At 38.6% G+C, this 14069-nt stretch overlaps 1 protein-coding gene across 1 annotated transcript in view; it reads left to right on the top strand.

Annotated features, from left to right (window-relative positions):
* Positions 1-14069, top strand: part of VEPH1 (ventricular zone expressed PH domain containing 1) — a 300978-nt gene that overhangs the window by 242921 nt on the left and 43988 nt on the right. The gene's annotated exons all lie outside the window — the stretch shown is intronic.

Below are 14069 nucleotides of genomic sequence, written 5' to 3'. Positions count from 1 at the left end.
ATTTGTTAATTTAATTTGTTAATTGTTAAAAGTGTTTCTAAAGATTTAAAAAAATATATATATATATATTTCTTGAAGGAGAAGTGACAGTTGGGAGTGGTTGGTGGTTGCCAGGGGTGACAGGGGGGAGTTTTTAACACCTTAAGTAGCTTGATTTGACAAGAATGCATGAGTATCATGCACGGGTTAACTGACCTACTAAATTCTTAGTGTGTGTGGGAAAAAAACCTCAAAAAGGGCTGAAATTTGGTATACTGACATTATTGACGAGTTGAGTGGTCAAACTCATTTTCGTGAGGTAATTTTACCTCATGAACACACATGTGTACAGTGGCGGATCCAGGGGGGTGCGATCGGGGCAATCGCCCCCCCCCCCCCCCCTAGTAGGGGTTTGCTGCCGACAGTATGTGCAGGTCCGTTTGGCAGTGACAGTGTGCTGCCCGGCTGCTCTGATTGTGTTTTAAACACAATCAGAGCGGCCGGGCAGCACACTGTCCCTGCCTGTCACTGCCGAGCGGACCTGCACATACTGTGCAGCCCCCGGCAGCCTCAGAAGTCGGAAAGGGGGTGGGGCCTAAATCGCCCCGCCCTAACATCCCCCCGGGGAACAAACATTTTCTAGAATGCATGAGTATCATGCACGGGTTAACTTGTAAATAATACATTTTAAATAATGAAAAACAAGTACTGCAACAAAATACAAAGCTCACTTTATATTGCATTTTATTTTATATGTTCCTTCTTCCTACAGCACTTTTTTATATACCTGGCTAATTATAATGGGGTATAAATCATATTATAGCAATAGATTATATAACAATGTAGTGAACACAGGGGCTGATTTAGCAAAATGCAAAAAGCCCTTTTGCTTTAAAAACCTGATGTTTTTGCCAGCAAAAGGGCTTGTTTTTTTTTGCATCACGCTGTATACTAATAGGGTTATATATTTTAGGGTTAACCTAAACAAATGATATGAGGGATGTTACTGGGAGAAAGAGCAGAGAGCTAGGTGTCAATCTGATACCGGACCCTGAACTTGATTAAGGCTCTGGGGAGTCCGGGGTACTTTAGACAGGGGGCTTCTATGATGTAGCATGGTTATCATTTTAGACAGATACTCAGGCAACTGTGTTAACTATTGTTAGGTGCATGCAGCTCTGCCTTCACGAGCAGTACTGTGTGAAGCGGGACATATCTCCCAAACTGTCCTTGCAGTCACCCAAATTCTGGACTGCCCCACTAGATTCAGGACAGTTGGAAGATTGTCCTGCTCTCTCCTACCTGTTCTTGTCACTGTCACCACTTGTGGCTGCTGGTGTCTTTGGATCAGTTACTTCTTGTGTGGATCCTGGAATGTTGGGGGCCCTATTTGGAAAAAACATGGGTACATGAAATTCAGAAAACTCCAACTAACCCAGCAATAAATTAAATAGCATATACATTTAATAAATATAACCATTTCCCACAACAATCCCAGGCATTAAATATTTCCCATTTAATAAATAGACCTAATTTTCCCCAAGCAGCCCCACATTCAATTAATTGCTTCCAAACCACCCAAGCATTAAATTTAAGGTCCAATCACCCCACTTTAAATTCATAGGTCCCACTATTAAATGAAATTGCCCCACCATCATCCCACAAATAAAATAGCACCCAATAATTAGCCCCCACCTGTACTCCACTATTAATTAATAGCCTACATCCTACAGTATATTAAGACCACCCCCTCCCTCTCACATATTATATTAATACACTGGCCCACATTCTATCATCATCATCATCATCATCACCATTTATTTATATAGCGCCACTGATTCCACAGCACTGTGCGGCAGAAGTGCTAACCACTTAGCCACCGTTCTTCCCATTCTATATTAATACACTGGCCCCCCTCACAAACACATTCTGTATTAACACAATGGACCCCCTCACACACACCTTCTATAATAATACACTGGCCTCCTCACACACACATTCTATATTAATACACTGGCCCCTCATTTTATATTAATACACTGTCCCCCCCTCACATACAAACATTCTATATTAATACACTGCCCCCCCCCCACACACACATTCTATATTAATGCACTGGCCCCTCATATTTTATATTAATACACTGTCCCCCCCTCACGCACATTCCATATTAATACAATGCCCCCCCCACACACATTCTATATCAATACACTGCCCCCCCTCACACACACATTCTACATTATACACTGGCTCCCTCACACACACATTCTATATTAATACACTGGCCCCCTCACACACACATTCTATATTAATACACTGGCCCCCTAGACACACATTCTATATTATTACACTGGCCCCATCATACACACATTCTATTAACACACTGGCCCCCTCATATTTTATATTAATACACTGTCCCCCCTCACACACAAACATTCTATATTAATACACTGCCCCCCCCTCACACACAAACATTCTATATTAATATACACTCACTCACTTAACATACCGTCCATCCGCTCGCGCTGAGTAGTCTTCACGCATGGGACGTCACCTGTCACATGGTGCGCGTTCCATGTGACATCAATAGGAAGGAGTATTGGCATAGTTGAAGACAGTGAGGGGGCGGATGTGCGGCCAATGGGTAGAGGTGCCTCGTCTCGGAGGAGGGGCCAGCCACCAACTAGAGAGACTGGCTCAAAATAATATTTTTTTGTCCGACCAAGCAAGTCCCTGTCAATGGTGCAACATGATGTGTGATATGCGCATTAAATTTTCTATTTACTAAATGGCAATATTACCAAGATTAACTTGATTTGTATCAGTATGTGTTTCATAGGCAATTTTCTGGCACTTTGTTCATTGTGGCAGATATCTCATCAGTATTCCAAGAAAGCGTTTTTTTACAGTATTATATTTACATACTGCACGACAAGTAAAGAAATCTAATACAGCAGGACCTGGTGTCATCTGTATTATACACAATGGGCCTGATTCATTAAGGATCTTAACTTAAGAAACTTCTTATTTAAGTATCCTGGACAAAACCATGTTACAATGCACGGGGTGCAAATTAGTATTCTGTTTTGCACATAAGTTAAATACTGACTGTTTTTTCATGTAGCACACAAATATTTGAAAGCTTATTTGTACACTGCAATTTAAAGTTGATATTTGTGTGCTACATGAAAAAACAGTCAGTATTTAACTTATGTGCAAAACAGAATACTAATTTGCACCCCTTGCATTGTAACATGGTTTTGTCCAGGAGACTGAAATAAGAAGTTCCTTAAGTTAAGATCCTTAATGAATCAGGCCCAATGTCTGTAGGGCTTATTTGCGAAAACTACTGGATGTGCAGCACAAAACCCTGTGGTTTGCAATGGTGTACCTATATGGTCTGCTGAATAGATATTAAGGGATACATATACTCTTTGATTTTGTGAGATTGTTCTGCAACCCTAGAAACACTTGTACTGTGTAGAGATGCTTCCTGACAGTGGAGAGTAGAAGTTTACCTTCACACAGGGTACCTTGACAGCGAAGAGTAAAAGTGTTCCTCGCACAATAACACTTTCCTCTTCATATAGCCCACTAAGTACTTTTTACCTTTGCTGGACCAATATGGAATATGCAGCACTTAACCTCATGTATCAAACTCCCATTGTCCAATAGATTGTAAGTTTGCAGGCAGGGCCCTCTTACCTCTCTGTATGTATTACCCAGTATTGTTTTATTACTGTGTTTGTTTCCAATTATAAAGCACTACAGAATATGATGGTGCTATATAAATAAGTGTTGATGATGATGACTGTGCAAAAGAATAAACATCACAAAAGTCCATGTCCCTATCACTTTAGAAACTCTCCTTTAACTAAATATAAATGTTCAGTGTTTCTCCTAAAATAGTCATCAATGCTGCCTTATATTAATCATGGGAGTGAGGGGACATTGGAATTGCATTTACTACATATGCACTTTTGCATGTTTTATGCTCATTTTTGTATTGGGCAAAGTGCACCTAGCAATTTGCTGGAAGGCACAAAATGTGTTCCATGGAAAGTAGAGAATGAGACATAATCTTCGCTAGCTCTGACCTGGTGCTAAATTGAAGTCTTTTAGTGTAGTGGAAATCGTGTTGGGATACTTTGTACAGCAAGGAATGTTCTTACAAATTCACCCTTTGTCACCCTGTCATTTGATTTCAATAATGTTTTTGCATTGCTCTTCAAAACTAGGTGAATCAGTGTGATAATCCTGGACTTTGAAAGGATGTCTTTGCTCCGCCCAATACCTCTGCTTCCCTGTTTCTTTGCAAACCTATGAACTTTGGAGGACATATAAGCACACCTCTGGATATTTAGGCTCATGGCACCACCTGAGAAGATTTTGCAATGTACCTCGGCTAGTTTGCTCTACGGAAATGAGGCTGAGATAATTAGTTTGCCGTACATGGATAGTTAAACACAATTTTTCTGTGCAGAACATTCATTAAATACGTTTGATTATAAATATGTGATAAGCCCGCCACTTGTGTATTAGGTTTTCCTTTAGATTTCTAATATATATATATATTACATGACACACTGGTTTGCCCACGGTTACCCAACGCTGTTTAAATGCTGTGCCTGCTGCAAAACATGTAAACACATGTAAGAATAGAACTTGCACTATTCTATGTGACCACATCCATTTGCCTTTTGGCGCATTTTATTATGGATGCTGCTCTTTCCACTTCAGTGCACGCAGTACATTCACCACATCTGAAAAAGTGCATTGTTCTCTCCATTGCATAACAAGTAAATTTTAACATGAGTAGTTTAACTAGTATTGTGCTGTACTTTTACCATGCACATAAATTGACCATTCATTTCAATAGGGTTTCCAGATGTACACACTGGAAGCTCCACTGAATAAAAGGTCTGTTGAAATGATTGGGTAAAATTACTTACCTTCTGGATGCATTTGGAAACGCATGTGAAAGTGTCCAGTGAATATTAACCACAGATATACTATATTTCAAACCAACATCTAACAAACAGGAAATCAGAAAGGGAACAAGTACAAGGGAGTCATCAGGAAAAAAGGGGGATACATTGTACTATATGTTATTCAACACAAGATCCTCAAAAAAGATGTAAAGATATAGCAAAGTGCTCTACATTGAGGGAACATAGTGGGGTCAGATGCTCAGTATAGTAGGTACTCCAATGATACTATTTGATCAGAGAGGGGGGGGGGTGACACTTTTGAAGCCTAAAGTTTCCATATCATAAATTCTTTGAATTTTGGCAATAGTCATAGAAATAAACATGGGGAATTAGAGATTTACAATATTGGGAAATTGCAGCTTTAGTAGAATTAAAGATATGTCCTACCACATACCTAATATATGAGAGGAGTTGTGGGGGATAATGATGTAAAAGGATTATCTCCAGATTGATCTGTATCACTGTGTTTACGACCTGGTTAATTAGGTCAGATACCTGTGTCCATAAATTTTTCAACGCTGGGCATGTCCAAAATATACAAATAAGACTCTCAACCTCGCCAGAATTCCTCCAACATAATTTGGATGTATTCGGACAGATTTTATGAAGTTTATCTGGCGATAATAACATTTTATAAATAATTGTGACTAACATTTGCGAGTGATTTATATATTTGATACATCATAAAGACATTTTTAAAAATGTGTTCCCAGTATTCCTCTGACAGAGAAAGTTCTAATTTCCATTTAAGATGAACCAACAACTTATATTCTTCAGTCGAGAAATTTTCCCCTTGTGACTAGATACTCAAAAGCTTAGGTTAATGAAAGGAGGTGGGGTTTTTATTGTGCGTAATGTGTTAACTTGAACTTTGTTCCACTGGCAAATTTGTAGATTTTTATATAAGTCTTATACAAGTCTTGGGCAGGGATTTTAAATTTGTTCTGTAACTGGACAAAAAAAATCAAGGAGCTATTTTCAAAAAGATTCTGAACTTGGCTGATATTTTGGTTATACCAGAAAGTCAGCTGCATGTTTGGAATCCGTCTGGAGAGGTCAAGTATTGAAGGTGAGAGGATGGGAGAAAAAATCCTTGAGTCAATTTTAACATCTTATCCCAAGCGGTAAGAGTGTCTAGTCCACTCTTAAAATCAGTGACCTGCTTAAGTCTGTGTTTTTATCTACCCATATCAGGACTTCTAAAACAGGATTAGACAGATGTTTCTCACTATTTACTCATGGTCTGGGGGCTTAGGGGCCAACCAGTCCTTATGTTGGTCCAATAATCATTGAAGTGGATAGATTTTGAGTTTGGGTGCCGCTAGTCCATCTCTCGGCTTAGATCTAGACATTTTCTTTTTAGCTAGTCTAGGGCATTACAGGCATGGCTGCCATCAGTATCTCTGGGGCCCAGTACTAGTACTTAATAATCTGGCAGAACCCCCCGTCCCTCTTCACAGTACATGCTCTGCTCCCCCCTCCCCATCATAGTAAATGCCCTGCTCCCCCTCTCATCATTCCATAACAGTAAATGTTCACTCCCCCTCTCATCATTCCATAACAGTAAATATCCCCTCCCCCCCACACCACCAACCACTAAAAATGCTCCACTCCACCCCTTCCCCTATCATAATAAATACCCCATCATAATAAATGCCCACTTAACTTACCCTGTTCTTGAAGCAGTACTACGGCTCCCGGACACTGATAAAATTGAAATGCAGTGTGCAGTGATGGCTTCACGGCGCCACACGATCCCAGCCTAATGGTGCCTTGGAGCCGCAGCGTCACGAGGGACAAGTCAGTCAGACTAAGGGGCCAGGACAGACAGATGTGTCTGTCTGGGCCCCCTAGTCTGTCCGGACCCCTTACAGCTGTACTGGCTGTACCCCCCCTGATGGCGGTACATATTATGTATATAGATATATATATATATATATATATATATATATATATATATATATATATATATTTATTTTTATTTGACTGTTTTATTGTTTAATTGTTTGCTTTACATTACTTACTATGGCTGAGATATTGTACTTAAAACAACTGATTTTGTGTATTTTTCATTTTTAAAATGTAAATTTTTTGTCCAAATTCATCAGTCCCCCATTTTGCTGAAATGTACCCATTCCAAACTGCTGCTTTATACATATTTATATATCTATGGCGTATACAGTAGAATTGTTCAGGTATAGTCTTATATTGATCTTTGAGAGGTGTACCGCCATTCTGTCTTTCATATGAAGATACAATGAATATGGGAAGTTGATTAAAGTTCTGTTAAATTAGCAAAAGGGAAACTTTCTAAAAGAGTTGATGATTGGACATGTCCTGCTCCAGAGGATATAAACTATATTTGCCCACTCTCCCAGAATGTCCAGGAGACTCCCAAATTCCAGGTAAGTGTCCTAGACTCCCGGGAGAGCAGGCCATTCTCCTGCATCCTGCCCTCTTCCTAAGGAAATGGGCAGAATGAGAGCCTCCATCATGCGATTTGCAGGGAATCGCATCATTTTGGCCTCACCCCCCCCATGGCAAATGCCACTTCCGCATCATTGCATCGCATGGGTTCGGCCAAAATTAAGCGATGCTCAGCTCCCCGTCCCCTTCCATCCTCACACTTCACTTACTCTACAGGATATCCCGGATGAAAAGAGTAAAAAGGTGTCAAGTATGATTTAAACCTTCCCTTCATTTTACTATCAGATTAATAGACTTCCCTACTTTGGATCCTCTAGACTGGGGAAGGGATGTTTTATGTTAAAAAAAAAAGAAAAAAATAGTGAAATGCCTATGCCACACTCATATGCAGTATCATATGCAGTATATGTGTATTATTATTGTTATCATTATTAAATGTCACCAAGCACTAGAAATGGCACATATAGAACCAGAGGGATACAATGACAGTAGTTGTTTTTAATACATAATATCCCTAAAGTAGAAAATCCATATAAGGTTATTGTATAATAATTTCATTTTTATATTTTTTAAACATTTGTAAGCAGGTTTGCAATGAGTTTTCCATCTTCATGCTTTATCTCAATATGATACTGAAACTGAATTGTGTAAGCTCTCCTTAACTGTGAGGATATCCACAGCCCACACATTCAACAGTAATTAGGAATTGAGACAGGTATGGATTATTGCCAAAGTGAACAAGTGAGTGAATGATTCTATCATCTCTCTAAAAATGTCCAAAACTAACTGTCCTAGAAATTTGCTGTTAAATTAAAACTTTATTTCTTTCTATTGTGTTTTTTTTTGCCAAAGTTAGTTTCAACATGTTCGTTTTATTTATTTTTTATTCTTTTCTGTCTGGCAAAAGCTAAAAGGTTTTATACTACTGCAATTTCCTGAAAATTCCTTCAGCAACGTCTTGTAGTGTAGTTTGAAGGATGTACATGACTCATTGCAAATATATTCAAGACCTAGGAGGTACATGGATTACATAGGGAAACTGCTCTCTCTTACTGTAACTGACAATAGATGATTATTTTAACTGCTTTTAATTAATTGCAGAATGAAAAATAGGACGCATCAAATTGCTTATGATTTTTTTTTTGTTTTATACATTTTAGTCTCCTATAAGCATTTTGATTAGGATTAATCACTATTCTATTTAATACTTTCATTAATGTTTTTAGACATTTGCTAGACAGAAGTCAAACAAGCCAATGTAGAAGCTATTATTTGTTTTCTATTGTTAACATAAACACATGTAGGAGTCTTTTTTCCATAGATGGAGAATTCCAGTAGCTGTCAAGTAAATAGTGGCTTTGTCCTATACATCAAGGAACAATCAGAGAAAGTAAAAGAAACAAAGAGGTCTAGTATTAATATAAATATATGGGCATCATGATAAAACAGACATCATGCAAGCTTAGGAACCCAATAAGTATGTGTCAATAATAGTTAAAGACAGGGTGGACTGTATATATTTTCCAGCTGCCCAAGATTTTCAGGCACAGTAATATTTTTTGAAGATTGTTTTCCTGGTACTTTCTGTTCCTGAAGCATCCATGCTTTTACCAATTACTCAATAATACTTCCTTACTTTTGATTTATGGAATACATTTTTTTTTAACTGCTTATACAGGCAGCTAAATGAGTTAACAAAGATTAAAGATATATATTTAAAATTCCATAAGTTCAGTATCTTCTTCTGTTCATGCTCAGTTGCAATGTCGTAGATGGGTTCAGTGTCTCTTGGGCCTATTTATTAAGCCTAAAACCACGTAGAAATATCTGCTTCCGCATGCTTTAGGTAAAATTATGGGATCTTCCTATTTAGCATTAGCCTAACACAGGAGATATCAGAGATATCTTCTAAATTAAGCAAACTATCGCAATACCCATTATTCTCGTTGGAACTATTCACCAAGCTCCGAAAAGCTTAGCTTAGATTAGAAATGATAATTAACGTGAGCAATATGCAATGGGTCATAAATAGACCCCCTTTGTCAATAGAGTGAAGTAACATTGTGTTATGAACAAGTCTAGTGATCGAGCCATGTTGAATAGTGTAGTAGTGTAGTGTTTTATGTATGTATAGAATATATACATACATAAATTTATGTATGTATAGAATGTAATCGATTTGTATAACGATTATATCCAGTGGTCAGGGCATGTTAAGTAGGTATAGTGTTTTATGTATGTATAGAATGTAATAGAACTATATAATGATTATGTCCAGTGGTCATATCATGCTTGGTAGGTATAGTGTGCTATGTTTATAGAGAGCATTAAAATTATGTTATGCCTGTCAAGGAACATTACTTATTTATTACATTGGTAGAAATGCACAAAGTATTTCATTTTCCCATGTGAAGTGCACTTGGAAGGTACAAAAGGCACTCAATTTAAAGTATAATCTGGAATCTGAGGAAGAGTTAAAAAATTAAAGCAATAAAGAAAATAAATATATTTTATACATATAGTCATCCAGACAGCTAACACTTATGCTCCTTATAAATATATTATTATTATTATCATTTATCTATATAGTGCCCGCATACTCTGTAGCGCTTTACAATTGGGGACAAACACAGTAATTAAACAAGACTGGGTATTAATAGACAGTTAAAGTGCTATGAGGGTCCTGCTCACAAGCTTACAATCTATAGAGAAATAGGAGTTTGATACAAGAGGTTAAGTGCACTTATTGCATATTGGATCAGCCATATAGCAGATGTTAAAAAGTGTTAAGTGGGTGGTAAAGTATAGGAAACCTAATGTAGTGACTGACAGAGTGAGCAATTAGTCTAGCTGATGCATTCAAAATAGATTGTAGGGATGAAAGTATGGTCAAGGGAAGACTAGTAAGTGGGAATTGTAGTAGTCAATGTGGGAGACTATTAGTTCACGTATTAGAATTTTTACCATGTTTTGTATGAGATATTTTGTAACAAGGGCCCACACAGATTGTGAGAGGGCTGGAGAGGATAGATAGATTATTATCTATTATTAGTAGTATTATCCAAATAGAGATGATACAGAAATCCAAAGGAGCTTGTTAGTTTTCCAAGTGAAGTGGTGTACATTGATAATAGGAGAGGGCCTAGCAGCAAGCTTTATGGTGCTCCAAGTGATAGAGCAAACAGGTGGATCCAGAGAAATGAACACTAAAGTAGCAGTTCTATAAGTAGGATGAGAACCAGGTTATGACTTTGTCCTCCAAGGGAATGTAGCTGTCTTAAATTGCAGCAATCTGAGCACAAAATCTTTTCAGAAGCAATCTCGTTAAGTTTGTATTTAAAGCTAGCTATTATAAATGTCTTGCCATTAGGTACCTATCAAACACCATCATGGTCTTGGCTTGCAGGCTGGAGTGCATGGGGGCCGGGAGCGATGTTTTCACATGCTGGCAATTGGCAGCATTGTAAGCAGACAGCAATTCTGGTACTAATTTAATTGTGGCCTATAATGACTAATACCATTCAAACTGCAGTTAGTTCCTTCCTGGGGTTGGTGCATATTACAAATCAGTGTAACGATACTGGTGGTATTACCTGAAGCCCAATAGCCGAGTAGATATCCAGAGAGTGGTCAGACGTTAGCCGGGTCGGTACACAAGCGGGTAGTCAGACGTTTGCCGGGTCGGTGCACAAGCGGGTAGTCAGACGTTTGCCGGGTCGGTACACAAGCGGGTAGTCAGACGTTTGCAAGCAGAATACTCAAGCATATGTCTGAACCAGGAAGTGCCATTTATAGGCCCAAACAGGAAACAGGATCCAAGATGGTTTCTCTTTGATTCCAAACTGGCCATCTTGGATAAGGGCAAATCTAAGGGCAAGTTTGCAAATACAGAGACCTCTAGTGGTCGGAGGTGTAAATGTCAAGGTAATTCCTTAGAATAAGTGACTTTAACCTTGATGCAGGCACCAGCCAGTGGAGTCCATTGCCAAGTACATTAGCTGCGCAACTTGTTTCCATCATTCATTACAGTACTAATTGTATGATAAGAGAATAAATCAATTAAATCATTGACCACCGTAGTTATTGCAGTCTCTGTGAGGTGGCGGGAACAAAAGTCTGACTAAAGAGGGTCCCATAAATTGTGTGAGGAAAGAAAGCATGTGAGGCGAGTGTAGGTGAGTGTAGGCAAGCCACTCAAAAATGTTGGAGAGGAAGGGAATTGAGAGTTTGGAGTGTTATCAGAATTAGTTTCTTTTTTAGAATAGGAGTGATTACCACATACTTGTATAATAAGGGAAATACACCAGTGGACAGGGGGATTACAGATTTTAGCTAAGGAATGAACACTGGAGACAGCAAACAATTGAGGGAATAGGGTCAAGTGAACAGGTGGTAGTAGACTGGGAGGAAAAGAAGAAAACTCTTCTTTGTTGTGGGATCAAATGAAGGTGCCAGACAGTGCAGGAAATAAAGCAGGTTGTTCAGTGATTCTTGTCGAATCTTGTCCTTGAAATAGCAAGCAAGATCTTGAGCAGTGATAGTTGTCAAAGTGTTGAGTTAGGAGGCTTGAGAAGAGATTTAAATGTGTTAAAGATGCATTTGGGGGTCGAAGCCTGAGCAGAGATGAGAATTTGCCAATATGTTTTTTCTGCAGTATTCAGAGATTTTTCATAGAAGTGGTAGATGGCAGAATATTAACCCTGCCTCATTGAGGTTGGGTCATCATAATGACCTGGGGAATTTTAAATTACGTGTATCTTTTTACTTAGTTATGCAACATTGCCAAACCTCCCAGTAGCTGGAGTTAAGAATCCTTCCTACCCATTTCCCGCTACCATTCAGTCAGCCGGCATCAGCGAAGAGTTCTAGATGGACGCAAACTCCAAAAAGGTTATTATGACCCAACCTCAACATCCGTGTAACAACTTTCCAACACAATGATGCCGGGTTAAAGGAAGTCCTGAGATGTACAAGATTTACATCAGTGGCATTCTCTGTGGAAGAGTTTTTGAAGACAGCATGTTTCGTTAGTGTGCCCTGGCTGAGATTGTGGTAGATGCAGAGATTAAAGAGTAGCTGGAGTCATTTGATTAAGGGCTGTTGCTAGGGTTCGATTAAGAGGTTTTATTGCCTGACCAGAACAGAACAATGCAGAAATTAAGAAAAGATGCTATTGCAGAGCGTTGGAGAGTTGAAAACCAATAGAGATAAGATTTCTGTGGGTATGTGGATGCTTGTTAAAGTTAGAGTGTAAAGAGGTAGTGTAGGACAGCTTTCAGGTGATCAAGTGATTGCCAGAGAGAGGTAAAGGAGTGATGAAGAAATCAGAAATTGAGCAAAGTCAAGAGAAGACAAGATGAAGGCAATGACCATCATGATGAGTAGAAAAGTCAGTCCAGAGAGAGAGGTGAAGACAGGAAGTTGGAGAGAGTAGCTTAGAGGCACAAGGAGAATGTGGATAATAATCTGTATGTTGAAATCACCCATGATTATAGTGGGGATGTCAGAAGATAAAAAATAATGGAGCCAGGCAGAGAAATGTTCAAAGAATTATTGGTATGGACAGGGGGAAGATAGACCACAGCAACCCGCAGAGAGAAGGAGTTGAAAATCTGGATAGCATGTACTTCAAAAGATAGCAACATAAGTGAAGGAACCGTTGGTAGAACTTTGGTAGAAATTTGCAGTGAGGAGAAAGGAGAAGTTCAAGTCCACCTCCTTATCTGATTGCAGGCCTTGAGGTATGGGTGAATTGGAGGCCACTATGTGAAAGGGCTGCAGATGTGCAGTGTCTGATCTTGTGAACAATGTTTCTGTTATTGCTTGAATGTTGTGGTTGTTTGAGAACCAGTCATAGATGGAACTTATTTTTTTTTACAAACAGAGAATACATTCAGTAGGGTACATTTAAAGAATTTTGAAAGTGATGGGAGACAGGTAATACATTTGGGTTTGCAGCATTTCTATGGTGTTCTAAAACAGAATATATTGTGTGTGTGTGTGGGGGGAGGGTTAAGGGGCCCTGGAATTTTGAAAGTGATGGGAGACAGGTAATACATTTGGGGTTTGCTGCATTTCTATGGTGTTCTAAAACAGAATATATTGTGTTTGTGTTGGGGGAGGGTTAAGGGGCCCTGGATTTAGTGATATATCATCAACTAATAGAAGCAGAAGGAAAGAAAGATAAAAAAAGATTATCGCGAGATGTATGAGTTTTTAATTGCTGGTGACAATTTAAGGATATTACAGCAATTAAGATAGAAAAATAGTTTTCTAGAATCTGAATCTGGTTATAACATCTGATTATAAATCAGATTGTTGTTTGTAGTTCTCACAGTGTGTTCACTGGTTGTTCAGCTATGTTTTTTAACTATGATTTTTGTATACTTTGTTAGTTTATAAATTATGAGTAAATCATTTAGTGAAGATATCACAATTGCATCTGTCACTAGCATCAAACCACAGATACACTTTTTAAAAAGGAAAATTGTAAGAGTAGCCTATAACAACCAATCAGTTCCTAGCTAGCATTTACAATATCTAGTACTTTCTAGAAAATAAAAGCTAGAAGCTGATGCTGGTGCCTTAAGCTCAGTTATTGCTTGGCTGAATCCTGGAATGTTGTCTCCCCGTTTAAAAGCAGTAAAGCTACTATTCATCTCCAAGAAAGCC

The sequence above is a fragment of the Mixophyes fleayi genome, chromosome 3, assembly GCF_038048845.1.
Source record: "Mixophyes fleayi isolate aMixFle1 chromosome 3, aMixFle1.hap1, whole genome shotgun sequence".
Classification (NCBI taxonomy): Eukaryota; Metazoa; Chordata; class Amphibia; order Anura; family Limnodynastidae; genus Mixophyes; species Mixophyes fleayi.
Note: the sequence above shows the minus strand (reverse complement) of the source record. Positions and strands in the feature narration are given on the sequence as shown.